General features: G+C 46.7%; 1 pseudogene; it reads right to left on the bottom strand.

Annotated features, from left to right (window-relative positions):
• Positions 1-746: 746 nt before the first annotated feature.
• LOC140916994 (glutathione hydrolase-like YwrD proenzyme) overlaps positions 747-17,649 on the bottom strand; it is a 35,579-nt pseudogene continuing 18,676 nt past the window's right edge.

Raw genomic sequence — 17,649 nt, 5'->3', positions numbered from 1 at the left:
CCTTATTTCCATGCAACAAAGGTGGTCACTCTAGACAGGAAACCAATTCTTAGGGCACATTGGGCAATTAATTTTCCCTCTCCTTTAGTTTATATTCTCTTTCAATTTCTAATGCACCTGTCAAAGTGTCAAGGCACAAAACAAGATAATCGAAAATGAGTTACTGTGGTCCAGGAATGGACTTTGTTTTTTGTTTTTTTTTTAAAACTCCCCTGTTTGGGTGAGTGTAACTCTAAGCGCTCTTTAATTAGTTTTCCACAAATATGCTGCAATAGTCATCTAACATTTGCTGTTAATATTTTTGCCATTGTTAACTAGAATAATCGTAGAAAGTGAACACAGGCAGAGAGAATTCATTTAAAACTTCAAACCAAAATTCACACAAATTTTAACTGAAGCATTTACCCAACTCTGCTTGCTACCGATTCCCCAAGCAGGCTTCAAAGAGATGATTAAAGTAAGACAGATTAGACTCTAGGAAAATATCCTCATATCAATCTTTAATACACTTCAAAATTGCATGCAGTGCTTGTACACTGTCTTTGAAGAATGAGACCTTTGATATAAATTATACAGTGTTTAACATCTCAGAGTCCTTTGGTAGAAACAGAACATGAAATTGATCTGAAACTGGCTGATGGCTGATCAGTCAGCACTGGGATAAAGCACATAGATCAGCAAGGCCTCTGCTCTGCTGTGCTGTGTGTTTTCATGGCCTGTCCAGAGGCTACTGAAATGAAAGGCTCTTAAATAAGCAGTGAATCCTTCTGATGTTCTGCCACACATCCCAAAGGACTAACATTACTTACATCCTGCACGTGTCATGGAGGCTGCATGAACCCACCCATTACTTCAAAGGAGCACAAGAGGTCCCCAGTGTCTGCTGCAGTAGCAAGGGCAGGAATGATCATGTGGTACGGCTGTTTTCTCAGGGTGAGGCAGTTCAGGTGACTGGGAGATAGTGAGAAATTGAATTCTCTATTCTAGAAAACAAATACAAACCCTTATTAATAGAATAAACCCCCCGGGATTGCCAAACACAATTCATCTGGCTGGACAAGAACCATGCAGCCTAAAGTAAGCATGCACAATAGTTACTAGCTTTTCCAGTTGTTGGCCAGCTAGTCCATTGACTGACATCACACGTGGCATCACCAACATGTACCCAAAGCTGGGCAGCAGCGAGAGCAGCTCACAAAAGCTATTCCTATGCAAGACGTGGAGCACCCAAGTAGGCTCTTGGATATAGGCAGGTGATGAGACTATACACAAACAAGCCCGCCCATGCACTCCTGGGGAAATGGCCTGAGTATGATCATACTAAAAACAGTGAACAGCTCTCAAATGGCAGCATTTTAATAGTGACCACTGTAAAACTGTTTGGGCCTAGCATCATGCCTCTGAAGTGTGGGGTCCATTTCTGGGCCTCATCACTGAAGTCAGTGACTCTCTGTGGAGCTCCTGCTCCCCTCTACGGGTAAGTTTGGCCTGGGAACACAGACAAGAAAAGTTCTAAGGGAGTGTGGGTTGGGGAAGGAGCAGACATGCTAAACAATGACCCAATACTTGAAATTTGCAACAATGGTCACATGCAGTCAGTTCTCGGTCCCACCTTTCCACTCCAATCAGCAGAAACTATATAATGTGTCTCACACCCACACAATATGCATTCTGCCAGCTGCCAGACATAAAACCAACACATCTGTGCAGGATACAACACAGTACAATGGGAACACAGCCCCTCTGCAAGCATGTACTCAAAACTTATTGTCTGTCCACTCAGTATACTGTATATTTTGTTCAAAGGGTGAAAGTGACAATATTATGCTGAGTGACCCGAATAAGACTAGCTAAGGAGACTATATTTTCTTGCTGTGTGGTTTAGTACTGTTTCTGCTGTGTTGGAGCATCCTGCCTGTCCAGCATCTGTCAAATGTATTCGGGAGTTTACCATTCTTATGATGGAAGCCATGTGCAGCTGTTGTAAGTGTTCCAGATGGGTACATTCCAAAACATGTCTCTGCTTGTGGAGAGTGTCTGTATACTGAAGCATTTACAATGAGTGTATTCAAAATCTGCTATATAGTTCTGACTCCCCCAGCTGTATCATGACAGCAGAGCTTAGCTGGAATGGTCTATGGTTGAACATGTGTTGCTGATTTAATGATCAGTGCATGCATGAAGTAGGACCAGCCATCAGTACAATCCCCTCATGATCAACGTCAACTACTCCCATAAACCTGCATGCTTGTGCATATCCTTCCATCTATATAATGTATGGGGTATGTTTGATTTTCTGTATTGCATAATCACAATGTTCTGTTCCTTTATATTCACTTGGCTCTTTTTCTCTGTCTACTCCCCTTTTATGTAACTTAGGACCACTTCCCCGCAAAAGTTACTCTCATTTTCTTTCCCTCTTTCACCTGTCATCCCTGTGCAGCAACTGCATTCTTTGAAGGGAGGAAGCAGATATACTTAAGGATATCTTGCATTTCATAGGGAATGCACATGGTACGCAGGGCAGCACACAATTGTGTTTCGTATGACAAACCCGATACAGTATGTTACAAAGTGTGGAAGTAAAAGAAAGTGAAAGAAGGCAATAAATAAAAATACCATACCCAAATGAGGTAAGACAGAACAAGGCAGAGAATCTGAAGACTGATTAAAAAAAGAAGAAAAAGGCACACGTAGAACAGTTAGTGCCAACACAGTCGATTCAAGAAAATATATAAGTAGTACCATGCCAAGAAACAAGTGTATTACAAATTCCTTGGAGATCACAGATTCAGTCTTGGGGAACAATTTTCAGAAGTGCCTATGTCACTGAGGGTATGTCTACACTACGAAATTAGGTCAAATTTATAGAAGTCGTTTTTTTTAGAAATCGTTTTTATATAGTCGATTGTGTGTCCCCACAGAAAATGCTCTAAATGCATTAAGTGCATTAACTCGGCGGAGTGCTTCCACAGTACCGAGGCTAGCGTCGACTTCCGGAGCGTTGCACTGTGGGTAGCTATCCCACAGTTCCCGCAGTCACTGCTGCCCATTGGAATTCTGGGTTGAGATCCCAATGCCTGATGGGGCAAAAACATTGTCGTGGGAGGTTCTGGATACATGTCATCATGCCCTCTGTGAAAGCAACAGCAGACAATCATTTCGCGCCTTTTTTCCTGAGTTACCTGTGCAGACGCCATACCACGGCAAGCATGGAGCCCGCTCAGCTCACTGTCACCATGTCTCCTGGGTGCTGGTAGACGTGGTACTGCATTGCTACACAGCAGCAGCAACCCATTGCCTTGTGGCAGCAGACGGTACAATAGGCCTTAAAACCATCCTCATCATGTCCGAGGTGCTCCTGGCCGCCTCGGTAAGGTCGGTCAGGAGCGCCTAGGCAGATATGGGTGCAGGGACTAAATCAGGAGTGACTCGACCAGGTCATTCTCTTTAGTCCTGTAGGCAGTCCTATTGTACCACCTTCTGCCGAGTAGGCAGGAGATGAGGGTGGCTAGCAGTCCTCTGCACCGTCTGCTGCCAGCCAAAGATGTAAAAGATAGATGGAGTGAATCAAAACAAGAAATAGACCAGATTTGTTTGGTATTCATTTGCTCCCCCTTCCTTCCTCCCTCCGTGAAGTCCTGCCTGAAATACCAGAGGGAGGGATAGCTTAGTGGGTTGAGCATTGGCCTGCTAAACCCAGGGTTTTGAGCTCAATCCTTGAGGGGGCCATTCTGTGTGACAGTTGTTTTTGTTTCTCCTTGATGTAAAGCCAGCCCCTTTGTTGATTTTAATTCCCTGTAAGCCAACCCTGTAAGCCATGTCATCAGTCGCCCCTCCCTCCGTCAGAGCAACGGCAGACAATTGTTCCGCGCCTTTTTTCTGTGCAGACGCCATACCACGGCAAGCATGGAGGCCGGTCAGCTCACTTTGGCAATTAGGAGCACATTAAACACCATGCGCATTATCCAGCAGTATATGCAGCACCAGAACCTGGCAAAGCAAAACCGGGCGAGTAGGCAACTTCAGCACGGTGACGAGAGTGATGAGGACATGGATACAGACTTCTCTCAAAGCATGGGCCCTGGCAATGCGGGCATCATGGTGCTAACGGGGCAGATTCATGCCGTGGAACGCCGATTCTGGGCCCGGGAAAGAAGCACAGACTGGTGGGACCGCATAGTGTTGCAGGTCTGGGACGATTCCCAATGGCTGCGAAACTTTCGCATGCGTAAGGGCACTTTCGTGGAACTTTGTGACTTGCTTTCCCCTGGCCTGAGGCGCATGAATACCAAGATGAGAGCAGCCCTCACAGTTGAGAAGCGAATGGCAATAGCCCTGTGGAAGCTTGCAATGCCAGACAGCTACCAGTCAGTTGGGAATCAATTTGGAGTGGGCAAATCTACTGTGGGGGCTGCCGTGATGCAAGTAGCAAATGCAATCAAAGATCTGCTGATACCCAGGGTAGTGACCCTGGGAAATGTGCAGGTCATAGTGGATGGCTTTGCTGCAATGGGATTCCCTAACTGTGGTGGGGCCATAGACGGAACCCATATCCCTATCTTGGCACCAGAGCACCAAGCCGGCGAGTACATAAACAGCAAGGGGTACTTTTCAATAGTGCTGCAAGCACTGGTGGATCACAAGGGACATTTCACCAACATCAGCGTGGGATGGCCGGGAAAGGTACATGATGCTCGCATCTTCAGGAACTCTTGTCTGTTTCAAAAGCTGCAGGAATGGACTTTCTTCCCAGACTAGAAAATAACCGTTGGGGATGTTGAAATGCCTATAGTTATCCTTGGGGACCCAGCCTACCCCTTAATGCCACGGCTCATGAAGCCGTACACAGGCAGGCTGGACAGTGGTCAGGAGCTGTTCAACTACAGGCTGAGCAAGTGCAGAATGGTGGTAGAATGTGCATTTGGACGTTTAAAAGCGCGCTGGCGCAGTTTACTGACTCAGTTAGACCTCAGCGAAACCAATATTCCCACTGTTATTACTGCTTGCTGTGCGCACCACAATATCTGTGAGAGTAAGGGGGAGACATTTATGGCGGGGTGGGAGGTTGAGGCAAATCACCTGGCTGCTGATTACGCACAGCCAGATACCAGGGCAGTTAGAAGAGCACAGGAGGGTGCGGTGTGCATCAGATAAGCTTTGAAAACCAGTTTCATGACTGGCCAGGCTACGGTGTGAAAGTTCTGTTTGTTTCTCCATGATGAAACCTCCCGCCCCTTGGTTCACTCTACTTCCCTGTAAGCTAACCACCCTCCCCTCCTCCCTTCGATCACCGCTTGCAGAGGCAATAAAGTCATTGTTGCTTCACATTCATGCATTCTTTATTAATTCACCACACAAATAGGGGGATAACTGCCAACGTGGCCTGGGAGGGGTGGTGGAGGAGAGAAGCACCAGGAGGGGTGGTGGAGGAGGGAAGGACAAGGCCACACAGCACTTGAAAAGTTTAAAACTTTAAAACTTATTGAATGCCAGCCTTCTGTTGCTTGGGCAATCCTCTGGGGTGTAGTGGCTGGGTGGCCAGAGGCCCCCCCACTGCTTTGTTGGACGTCTGGGTGAGGAGGCTGTGGAACTTGGGGAGGAGGGCGGTTGGTTACACAGGGGATGTAGTGGCGGTCTGTGCTCCTGCTGCCTTTCCTGCAGCCCAACCATACACTGGAGCATATTGGTTTGATCCTCCAGCAGCCTCAGCATTGAATCCTGCCTCCTCTCATCATGCTGCCTCCACCTTTCAGCTTCAGCCCTCTCTTCAGCCCGCCACTTACTCTCCTCAGCCCACCACCTCTCCTCCTGGTCATTTTGTGCTTTCCTGCAGTCTGACATTGTCTGCCTCCACGCATTTGTCTGTGCTCTGTCAGTGTGGGAGGACAGCATGAGCTCAGAGAACATTTCATCACAAGTGCGTTTTTTTCGCCTTCTAATCTTCACTAGCCTCTGGGAAGGAGAAGATCCTGTGATCCTTGAAACACATGTAGCTGGTGGAGAGAAAAAAAGGGACAGTGGTATTTAAAAAGACACATTTTATAGAACAGTGGGTACACTCTTCACGGTAAACCTTGCTGTTAACATTACATACATAGCACATGTGCTTTCGTTCCAAGGTCGCATTTTGCCTCCCCCCCACCACGTGGCTAGCCCCTCTGCCCTCCCCACTCCCCATGGCTAACAGTGGGGAACATTTCTGTTCAGCTACAGGCAAACAGCCCAGCAGGAAGGGGCACCTCTGCATGTCCCCTTAAGAAAAGCACCCTATTTCAACCAGGTGACCATGAATTCTATCACTCTCCTGAGGATAACACAGAGAGATAAAGAATGACATTGTTTGAATGTCAGCAAACATACACTGCAATGCTTTGTTCTACAATGATTCCCTAGTACGTACTACTGGCCTGGTGTGGTAAAGTGTCCTACCATGGTGGACGGAATAAGGCTGCCCTCCCCAGAAACCTTTTGCAAAGGCTTTGGGAGTACATCCAGGAGAGCCGCAAATGCCAGGGCAAATTAATCATTAAACATGCTTGCTTTTAAACCATGTATACTATTTTAAAAGGTACACTCACCGGAGGTCCCTTCTCCACCTGGCGGGTCTGGGAGGCAGCCTTGGATGAGTTTGGGGGGTACTGGCTCCAGGTCCAGGGTGAGAAACAGTTCCTGGCTGTTGGGAAAACCGGTCTCTCCGCTTGCTTACTGTGAGCTATCTACAACCTCATCATCATCATCATCTTCCTCGTCCCCAAAACCTGCTTCCGTATTGCCTCCATCTCCATTTAAGGAGTGAAACAACACGGCTGGGGTAGTGGTGGCTGAACCCCCTAAAATGGCATGCAGCTCGTCATAGAAGCAGCATGTTTGGGGCTCTGAGCCGGAGCGGCCGTTTGCCTCTCTGGTTTTCTGGTAGGCTTGCCTCAGCTCCTTAAGTTTCACGCGGCACTGCTTCGGGTCCCTGTTATGGCCTCTGTCCTTCATGCCCTGGGAGATTTTGACAAATGTTTTGGCATTTCGAAAACTGGAACGGAGTTCTGATAGCATGGATTCCTCTCCGCATACAGCGATCAAATCCCGTACCTCCCGTTCGGTCCATGCTGGAGCTCTTTTGCGATTCTGGGACTCCATCATGGTCATCTCTGCTGATGAGTTCTGCGTGGTCACCTCTGCCGATGAGCTCTACACTCACCTGCAGCTTGCCATGCTGGCCAAACAGGAAATTGAAATTCAAAAGTTTGCGGGCCTTTTCCTGTCTACCTGGCCAGTGCATCTGAGTTGAGAGTGCTGTCCAGAGCGGTCACAATGGAACACTCTGGGATAGCTCCCGGAAGCCAATACCGTCTAATTGCGTCCACAATACCCCAATTCGACCCAGCAAGGCCGATTTCAGTGATAATCCCCTTGTCAGGGGTGGAGTAAGGAAATCGATTTTAAGAGCCCTTTAAGTCGAAAAAAAGGGCTTCGTCGTGTGGACGGGTGCAGGGTTAAATCGATTTAACACTGCTAAATTCGACCTCAACTCCTAGTGTAGACCAGGGCTTAGGGACTCAAGTCCCATTTTCAAAAGTGACTTAAGCCTTAGAAGCCTAAGACTCCTTGAAAGTTAACAGGACTGAGGCTCCTATGTGCCTAAGTCACTTCTTAAAATGAAACTTAGACTCATAAGTCACTTAGACACTGAAAATATTGCCCTTAGTCTCTATTTATTTTTAACATGATAAAACTGACCATTTTATGATATTCAAGTGAGAGTTCAATCCAACCATTAAAAGCCAAATGGTTCTTTAAGTATTATTCTTTAATTCTAGTGTGCAAGGTAAGGACGGTGGGGTGGAATACGGCAAGGGAATGTGGGAGTGAGGAGAGGGGTATGGGGTACTGGGGAAGGAGGATGAGATGGGGAAGAAAAGAGGATAGGGGAATCGCGGGGGCAAGTGGGAGCCCGGCATCTCCCTGGCAGCAGCTGGGGCTCTCCTGTTAAGGAGGCCCATCAAACTGGAGCCAAAAATCAGACACCTGGCAACACTAGCTGGATCCCCTGGGCTGAGCCCCAACCACTTTCGCCTGGATCCCCGGCAGAGACCCATTGCCTTTGCACCTGGAACCCCCTTGCCCCCATGACCCCTGGTGCATCTGGATCTCCCACTGAGCCGCCCGCACCCAGCTTGCTCCACACAAAGAACTCTCACCCCACACCTGGATCCCCCCACCCTAATCCCCTCCACACTTGGATCCTGCTGGGCTGAGCCTACCCACCCAAACCTGGTGCACCTGGTGCAGAGGGGAAGGGCCCCTGGGTGTTTCTGGGGCAGGCCCGGCCCTTGCACTGTGTCAGGGTCAGGTGCAGCCTCCCTGTCGAGTCTCTGTACTGGTGGTGGCTTCAGGGTGATCTCCCACCTCAATGCAGCCAGTGGCCTGTGCGTCCCCACTGCCATACTGGAGCCACGTTTATTTATTGACAAAATTGCAATGCATATTGTGTGCAAAATTTTTATTTTTTTGGCGCAGAATTCCCTCAGGAGTGTATAGGGTATGAAAGGTACTTTAGACAGCAAATTCTCAAAAACAAAACGTATGAAATAACCTCAATCTCTCAATAGTCTTGGCAATATTCACATATATTTATAATTCATAATCTCCAAATTATTAATTTTTGAACTGCCACTTCTAGTCTTTACTTCTGTTTAATGCATATTACTTAATGTGATGTGGCTTAGCCATTTTGCTAGAGAAAAGAACAAGATATTTCTACATATTTTATCTAGGTATAACACTTACAACCAGTGATGAGCTGCCAAAATCTTAACAAAGGGTTCCCTCCTCACCCCACGAGGGGGTCGTTGCCCACCCTCGCCCCCTGGGACTCCTGCCCCATCCAACCCCCTGCGTTCCTTGACACCCCCCCCAGGACCCCTGCCCTATCCACCCCCCTCTCCTGTCCCCTGACTGCCCCTAGAACCAGGCAGGAGGGTCTCGTGGGCCACCGTAGTGGGTGCCTACCCCACCCCGCCCCTAAGAGCCAGAGGCACCTGCCGGGGGGGCAAGGTGGGGAGTCCCGGAGGTGCTTACCTGGGGCAGCTCCCAGGAAGCATCCAGCAGGTCCCTCAGGCTCCTAGGGGTGGGGGAGCGTAACTAGGGGGGGAGCAGGGGGAGCGGCCGCTCCCGCACTGATCACATCAAAAGTGGTGCCTTAGGCACTGACTCCCTGGGTGCTCCAGGGCTGGAGCACCCAAGGGGAAAATTTGGTGGGTGCAGAGCACCCACCAGCAGCTCCCCACCCCGCGCCCAGCCCCAGATCGCCTCATCTCCACTCCGCCTCCGCCCCTGAACGCGCCACCCCGCTCTGCTTCTCCGCCCCTTCCCCCGGCTTCCCGCGAATCAGCTGTTTAGCGGGAAGCCTGGGAGGGCTGAGAAGCAGGCGGTGGCTTCGCACTCAGGCCAAGGGTGGCGGAGGTGAGCTGGGGCAGGGAGAGATTCCCCTGCATGCCCCCCTCCACCCCCGAGTTACCTGCTGTGGCGCGGGCGGCCCTCCTCGTGCCCCTCCCCCCCACCCCAGCTCACCTCCGCCTCCCTGGGCCTGAGCGGGAAGCTGCGGCCTGCTTCTCAGCCTGCCCCAGCTTCCCGCGCAAACAGCTGATTCGCGGGAAGCCTGTGGGGGCAGAGAAGCAGAGCGGGGCAGCACGTTCAGGGGAGGAGGCGGAGGCGGAGCAGAGGTGAGCTGGGGCTGGGGGTGGGGCGGAGAGCTGCACCCACCCGCCAAATTTTCCCCTTGGGTGCACCAGGGCTGGAGCACCCCTGGAGTCGGCGCCTAAGGCGCCACTTTTGACCGGTTAAATTTAGAAGCCCTTTTAGAACCGGTTGTCCCTCGCGGAACAACCGGTTCTAAAAGGGCTTCTAAATTGAACAACCGATTCTAGCGAACCAGCTCCAACTCACCACTGCTTACAATCTATTAAGGTTCTCTCATGTGCCAAAGACTTTTTATAATACAAATTCAAATGAAAATGTACACTCTAAAAATATAAAATTTGAATGTATCACAAATGTATACCAATTTTTCTTGGCTGTGGGGGATAAAATAAAATTTGAAAATATGAATTTTGCAATTCCATATCCATAGTTACTTATAGCTAGTATTAACTGGCCAAAAATAAATTAGCAAAGGCTAATTCATTTTCACTGCCCAAGAAATGATCCAAGGAAGAATGTATGTAGTTGCTTATGTAGGAGAGTATTGAAAAATCTATATGGGTCCCATTGTTCTCCATCTACTAAAAACTGACTGGACATGTCATTATGGTGACCTGCTGACCATGGCTGTTTATGCTCTTAACAGCAAGTGTCAGGCAAGTCTGAGCTTGAAGCATCAAACTTTGTTTATAAAGAATTTATCGTGCAAACTTGGTATAAAGCCAAAGAAATACCTATGAAGATTTGTTTATTTGTTTTTTAAACACTGGTCAACTCATTTCACAGTCTGATCTAAATTAATAAGAAAATATACATTAAGAAATGTAACTTTAGGATACTGTATAGCAAAGCACTCTAACTGCTTTTTTGGAGAGTTTTCATGCAGACTAAAACAAGTTATGTTTGGAAAAAACTTCTCACTTGTAAAGTAAATCCACAGCCACCTGGTTCCAGTCCTATGCCAAAGCCCATATAGTTGCTATTGATGAAAGAACTGGCATTGCCTTGAGCATTGACAACAGTGAAGTAAACTGTGTCACTTCCTACTGGTAACAAGTTTCCTTTATTATAGTTGTCACTGACTCTAAAACAGCGAACATAAAAATCATTAGCGTGCAACAAAAAACATTATTTTATGGCCCAATTTAAATTGCATCTTAAGGTGTTGCTCACCTTACTCCTACAATTAATCCTAGTTGAAGTCAATGGGAATATTCCTATAAGTATGATGAGCAGCATTTGGCCCTGAATTTTTTGGGGTGGGTTTTGTTTATTAAAACAAAGGGCCAGATTCTGGTCTCTACTTGTATAATCTGGATTAACTCCAAAGACAGTAGAGTATAACGAAGATCAGAATCTGCCTGCAAAGGGACATCATGTAAAATTCAACTGATATCATTGAAAGATAAGGCCCAGGAAGGATCCAAAGTCTGTAGTCCTTTTATGACCAGGTAATGCCTAGATCAATAAGTGGTTTCTATTGTATATCATATGTTTGGTTAAGTACAAACATAGTCCTGCCAACAAATTTAAGTAAACACCCTTATCTAAAGTACACAAAAGCAGGCTAGCACGCGTTGGTACTTAAAAAAAAAAATCACATTTAGAAATACTCTGTTCTCTTGAATTTTGAGAGCTGTCATAAGAGTCTTTCACGCAGTTCATGCAGGTCATTACTTTAAGAAATATATTTAAAATATCCTTTAAAACCACCCGCAATCCCCTGGCTTTGCTATCAACTAATGGAATTATTTCTCACACATTTCAACTAGAAAGAGGGACATAACAGGGTTATCCCCTTGTCCCTCCTTTTTAATGTCTCACTTGAACCACTGGCAATAGACATATGTCAGCATTCAGCTATTGAAGGTGTAACTATAAAGAGGAAAAAAATACAAAATCAGTTTATATGCTGATGACATTTTTGTACTATTGAAGAATCCATCCTCATCTATCCCATCATTATTGAATCTAAGTTGACATTTTTTGAAAGATCTCTGGTTTTTGCATGAACTGGAATAAATCACAAGCAATGAAAATATCCAAAGACCAGCTCCTTCTCAGTTTCAGCATTTTCCATTTCAAATATACAAGGCAATATGCAAGGTGCTAATATCTGTCCTAATCGTCCCAAAATTGTTTTTAGAAATATGAACTATATATAGAAAGAAGTTTCTAAGGATGTAGAGAGGTGGTGTCTCCTCCCACTATACTTTCTAGGGAGAATAGAAATAGCCAAAATTGATATCTGCCCAAGAATGACTTGTGTCATTAGTCTATTGCCTTTCAAGGTCTCTCTTTTGCTCTTTCCTCAAATAAATAGGCAAGACCATTAAAAAATCCTGGGCAACTGGAAGTAGGGGGTTCCCAGATTTGTTTCTATATTATCTAGCATTCTAAATGCATCCCGTTGTAAAGTGGTTCCCTTCCAGCAGCTCTCTGCATACACACCAACGTGGTTGGAGATTGACAAAAGCTTAGCTATGCCATTTGATTCCCTCTCTCCTTTTATATACTGTAGGAGGCTACCCACACCGTTAAGTAAAAATCCAGTCTTTGCCTCTACATGGGGTATTTTGCAACTTGTTAAGATGATTACAGCATCTGATCTTTCTAATTCTCTTCTCATACCACTATGAGCTACCCCATGCCTCAGGATCAAGACCAATGGCACATTTAAGACAACTTGGATAGAAAAAGGATTAACAAAAATTAAAGATACAATACAAGATGATAGACTGGCCTCCTTCAATTACATTGTGTCACAAATATCAGATACTTCTGCCTCACAGTTCATTCTTTCAGTGGCTAGGCTCAAGAATTCATGAAAAGATAGGGGACAATTGGTCTGTTTCAACTCTCTCATCTCTAGAACATGTTAAGAAATAGGGAAACAAAAGTCACTTTGTAGGAATTACTTATAGTGCTCTGCATTACCCTCAATCTTGGTGTCAAACAAACATGGGAAAGAAAACTTAGCCTTACCCTCACAACAGAAACCTGGCAGGATCTCTGGCTTCATGTGAGAAATACTTCAAGTTCTTTATCCTTGCAATTCTTCCAGAAAAAGATATTGAACAGCTACGACTAGACTCCCGAACATTTGTTTAAGGCCATGTCTACACAACACAGTTTTGTCGACAAGTCAGCTTTCGTTGACAAAACAGTGGTGGAGTACACACTGAAATGCTCCTCCCACCGATGTAAATCCCCTGCTGTGCCGACATGATAAAACCACCCCGAGAAGAGGCGTAGGGCTTATGTCAGTGTAGTTAGGGTGACATAGACACTATGCAGACACTACATTCTTTACATTGGCTGTTGGCTATCACTCTTGTCAATTTGGAGCCGTGAAATTGACAAGAAAGCTAGCTCCCAGTTCCCTAGGCGGGCCTCTGCTGGGTCATTGCCCCAAGCCGGGCTACTGTCCTGGGGTCCCAACTTCCCCCCACACACACACACCCCAGAGCTCTGCTGCCAACCGGGAGAACGGCAGCCAGCCGGGAGAATGGCAGCCAACTGGACTCCAGGTGTGGATCTCCCCACTGGAGGCGAGAAGCTCCAGGTGTGAGGGCAGCTGGGCTGCTAGTGGGGAGATGCGCAGAGCTGAGAGCCCTGGCTCTCAGTACCCCACAGTGCCCCTCTTCAGTCAGTGGAAGTGCTCCTGGTGAGGACGCGCACCACCAACAGAAGGAGGGTAGTGCAGACATCAGCCACTGCAGTAATTAATGCCATGGCTGTAAGTTGACCTAACATGGGTCAACTTAGGCTACATCTACACTACAATCTAAGGGCTAGTCTACACTGGCCATGTTAAAGCGTGGCCATAGCAGCGCTTTAACGTGGCTGTGTAGTCGCGGCAGAGCACTGGGAAAGCCAGCGCTTTTAAAAAACCACCTCCACGAGGGGCTCCCAGCACTGGGGCACGGTCTACACTGGCACTTTACAGCGCTGAAACTTGCTGCACTCAGGGGGGTGTTTTTTCACACCCCTGAGCGAGAAAGTTGCAGCGCTGTAAATTGCCAGTGTAGACCAGCCCTTAGGCTAGATTTGCAACACACAGTGAATGTTGGCGATGCAAACAGTCACATGCCAATCATTCACACATCCTCTATACCTGTCAAAAAATGCATGTGGCCTGGAACACAATATTCAGTGCTCTCTCAAAAACTTAAAGTGTTGTTATCTTTCCTTCCCCAAGCTTGTGTATTTTATGGGTGCTGGATGAGTTGGTATTACATTGCAGTAGCTATTTTAATGGCCAAAAGAGTTATTTTGAGAAAATGTAAAACTGAAATTCCTCCCTCGTACACAGACTGATTTAGTGAGTTCTCTACGACTGCATTAATGGAAAAAATGACTCTGTCTAATAGAAACATTTTTGGGGGGAGGGGGCAAAGGAGGATGTCTGGTCACACATGAAACTATTGCATAATTTTGCAGTTTAGTATATATTAGTCCCTGATACTCATAGGTTATGTTCTCAACAACTGGAGAAGCGTATCGGCTGCCACTGAACATGGTGCGAGGAACGCCAGGAGCTGGGAGTCCTGGTGCCAGAGGTGAAGAATACAGATCACACTATCATCACTCCGAGAGCCAGAACCATGCTGGAGGGGACCCTGAAGGATGCCATCCGCTGCCAATATGTGAAAAACCTGAAACAGAAGCCAGATCAGGGCAAAGCATTCGAGGTGACGTGCAAGTGGGACGCCAGCAACCACTTCCTCCCTGGGAGCAGTTTCACCCAATTTGCCAAGTGGAGGTTCATCCACAGGGCCCAGCTCAACTGCGTCCCACTGAATGGAGCCGTCCGCCATGGGAATCGGGACAAGCGATGCAGGAAGTGCAGCTACGCCAACAAGATGCTACCCCACGTCCTGTGTAGCTGCAAGCCCCTTTCGAGAGCTCGGCAGCTGCAACACAACACCATCCAAGATTGCCTGGCCAGAGCCATCACACCACCCTTGGGGAAGGTTACCATAAAATCCGCCATCCCCAGAACTGACAGCCAACTGCAACCAGACATCGTCATCACCAACGTGGACCGGAAGAAGATCATCATGGTGGATGTCACAGTGCCAGCCGAGAACAGGAACCCGGCCTTCTAGGATGCCCGAGCTTGAAAGGTAGAGAAATATGCCCCTCTGGCCGAAACCTTGAGAGCTAAGGGTTACCAGGTCCAGACGCACACACTGATCATCGGAGCTTAGGCATATGGGACCCCAGTAATGAGCGAGTGCTGAGAGAATGCGGAATCAGTCAACACTATGCTCGGCTGATGCAGCAACTCATGGTGTTGGATACTATCAGGAGGTCGAGAGACATTGACATAGAACACATCACTGGACATCAGCAATACCAGGAGGCATAGGCACCAACTTTCCGCAGCACCAGTGGCCCCAGCCCCCTGGCCCCAGCCCCGGCCCCACCCCGACTCCACCCCTTCCCCACCCCTGTCCTGCCCCCATTTCAACCCCTTCCCCAAAGTCCCTGCCCCAACTCCACCCCCTCCCTGCTCCTATTGGACCCCTTCCCCAAATCCCCGCCCCGGCCCCGCCTCTTCCCCGAGCGTGCTGCGTTCCCCCTCCTCCCCCCTCCCTTCCAGCCATGTGAAACAGCTGTTTCGTGGCACAAGCGCTGGGAGCTAGGGTGAAAATGCAGGCACGCAGCATGCTCAGGGAGGGGGTGGAGGCGGAGGCAAGTTGGGCGGGGGGGGCGGGGCAGGGAGCTGCCGGTGGGTGCAGAGCACCCACCAATTTTTCCCCATGGGTTCTCCAGCCCTGGAGCACACACGGAGTTGGTGCCTATGCCAGGAGGGATGAGCTGGAGTGACGATGAGAAATGCAGTCAGGAAAGTAACAAATATTTTCCTCATGGATTGTATTTTCTAAATGGACAACCAACCTAATTCTCAATTACTGAGGGACAATCTCCAATCATTGGTATATTTTGCTTTCCACAACCAAATCTCTGTAGAACTTTTCATGAGTGATCTACCCAAGTATTCGGGTTCTAATATCTAAACTATATTATTAAATCTATTCACCTAAATGTGGGTTATTGCTGATTATGTACTTTATGTATCATATGACTTTTAAAAACTAACTTTGTATTTGTGGATAATCTAAGCACTGTAGCCAGATGTTCAGATGCTCTTTTCCCAACCTACGTATTATATAATGTTTTTAACTTTAGTTTTAATATATTAGTCCCTGATACTCATAGGTTATGTTCTCACTTATTTATCTCTTTAGTCACTTCAGTAATTGATGCCCTGCATGCCTTCTATCTGGTCAGGGGGTGGGGATTGTTTGTTTTTGTTCTGTTTTTTCCAGGCTTTACAAGTAATGAACACTGCATTTTGTTTTTGTATGGTATTTCCATCTTGTATATGTATTTAAATATGTTTTATTTTGTGTTTATATTTTATATAAAAACAAAAGAAATAAAGTTTAAAAAACCCACTCTAAATGTCTATGCTTAAAAGGGCACTGTAGAGTTTGACCAAAATGAAAACACCTCCAGCCTCCAATGTTTTATTCCTCCCCGCCTGATACTAATAAAACTATCAGCCATACACATAAGTAAAAGAACAGTGTTAAAACTCCAGCTGTTAAGCTGGATGAGCCACCAGCAATGTGCTTAGGGAGCCGGATTTGTTGCAGTGTTGGATCATATTAAAGAAGTTCTATATTAAAATCACAAATGAGTTTGATTCCCCATAGTTTAAATTCCAGGGTATTACTAATTAAGAGGTCTCTTGGTTTTTGGTACTGTTTCTCTCCCTCTATGTGTGAAACTTGCAAGCTGCTAATCGTGTTAGTACATTCTAAGACAGAGTCTGTTCTCAAAGCAATTCTTTGTAACAACAACTATTCACAGAGAGAGAGAGACTCAAAGCAATACTCTGTAACAATAGAAACAGCACCCAGAGACTCCCCGCCCTTTTGTTGTATTCATCTTGCTTTGTTAACAATTGTGATTAAAATAGAGATAGAGGATGGATGTGGATGGATGCTTGGTGTGGATAATAACTGAATGATCAGGGAGGTGCCAGCCTAAGAATCCAGTGTCCATCCGCTGAAGAAGGCGTCAAGTGGAAATAATCAGAGGACCCCCCCCGGAGGGCAGATTGGAATCCACCCAACAGCCTCAAGAATGGGAGAACCAAAGAACAAGATAACATCTGGCAGCACGGAGCCATCAGGAATGTGCCATCTGCTGATTGATTCAGCAACAGCATGATGAAGCAATTCCCATAGACTGGCATAGGAAGAAATTCCTATAAAAATGGACTCTAGAAAGTGAGAACTTTGGGGTCTGATTCTGCAAACCAACTTCCAGGAGCATCAGATGAGCATCTGACAAGGCCCTGCTCCCTCCTCATATCCAGGCCAGCTGGCCAATGGCTTGACATGAACAACTCTAAGGCTGGTAACTATGATAACAACCTTGCAGAACTTGTGTCTGTGTATGAATGAATGTGTGAATAAATATGAGATTGAATGGAATGTTATAACTATAACTAACTGCTTACTATGATTCTTTCTGTATTCACAATAAATGTGGTATTTTGCCTTTTCCCCTTTAATAAGATCCTGCTGGTTTTTATTTTATTGGTATAACAGCAGCGGCTCATGCACTGCATGTCATGTTGTCTATTGTTTAGTCTCCTGCCACCTTCATTCTATACTAGCTGGCATGGGACTAAACAAGAATCAATTTTCTGCCACTCTGTCAGAGCAACAAATTCAGAGCCCGGGAGTCTGTTTTGCAGAGGATTAGGAGTTTGAGTGTTTCAGTCCTTCTTTTGGAGAGCTGGCAGATTTTTCAGTATTGGGAGCAGTGGTGTATTTACATATGCGTCAGATGGGCCAGTGGCCTGGACACCAGCACTTGAGAGACAAAGAGAAGGGTTGCACAGATGATTTTTCATGCATTGTATGTTTC

The sequence above is a fragment of the Lepidochelys kempii genome, chromosome 9 (genome assembly GCF_965140265.1).
Source record: "Lepidochelys kempii isolate rLepKem1 chromosome 9, rLepKem1.hap2, whole genome shotgun sequence".
Lineage (NCBI taxonomy): Eukaryota > Metazoa > Chordata > Testudines > Cheloniidae > Lepidochelys > Lepidochelys kempii.
This window is presented reverse-complemented; position numbering and strand designations above follow the sequence as displayed.